The sequence below is a fragment of the Capsicum annuum genome, chromosome 2 (assembly GCF_002878395.1).
Source record: "Capsicum annuum cultivar UCD-10X-F1 chromosome 2, UCD10Xv1.1, whole genome shotgun sequence".
Classification (NCBI taxonomy): Eukaryota; Viridiplantae; Streptophyta; class Magnoliopsida; order Solanales; family Solanaceae; genus Capsicum; species Capsicum annuum.
In genome coordinates, this window is record NC_061112.1 from 93,444,871 (window position 1) to 93,445,808 (window position 938).

Below are 938 nucleotides of genomic sequence, written 5' to 3' on the forward strand. Positions count from 1 at the left end.
TATGAAATAAAAGAAAACAAATATTGAGTTAAAAAATATTTAACAATAATCTAATTTTTCAAACAAAAAAAAAAGAAGCATAAATGAACAATAATATGATGTCATTTACTTAGTCTTAGCAGATAAATATAAATAGTCTTAGCACATAAATATAAATTCAATAGCTGGTTAATTAAGAATTAGATTTGTAAAATAAAGAATTTGCTATGTATAAGGAAACTCTTCCATATCCCATTCACCCAAATTAAGTTAAAGCACCTTAAAAATCTCAACAACTTTGTTGCACAGTTAATTTTCTATCTCTTAAAATTATATTATCTCAAATATTTTTATATTGTTATCTTAAATGTTTGAATATTATAATGTTTTTTACTTTTATTTATTTACTTTATTTTATTGGTTATATATATTTATATATTCTACTATGATATTGTAAATAACATTTTTTATTAGTATGCTTAAGCAAAAGTGGAGCCAGGTAGGCCGAGGAGTATATGCGAACTTTCTTCGGTGAATAACTTTACTATTCATATATGGTTAAATTTATATCTATGTGTACATGGGCGGAGCCACCTTAAACGAAGGGTGGTCGGATGAACATCCTTTGTCAAGTAATTACGTGGTCTACAAAGGTTAAATGTTAGCTATTATGAGTAAATATTTAATTTTGCACACCCTTAACATAATTGGGAAGAAAATTTGCACACTCTTTGTTAAATTCTTGGCTTCGCCATTGTATGTATATATAGTAGTTGTTGATCTACGTACCTTCGACTTTTATAATATTTACTTCTTTATATTTTAAACTACTTAGTGAAAATTCTGTTCTACTCTACTTTTAACAGTTAGCAATATATGTTCTTCTAATTTTTAATTTAAATATAATCTTTTTTCCTTAATATCTACAAAATTATCTATTTTGTTTTAACTAAGATAAC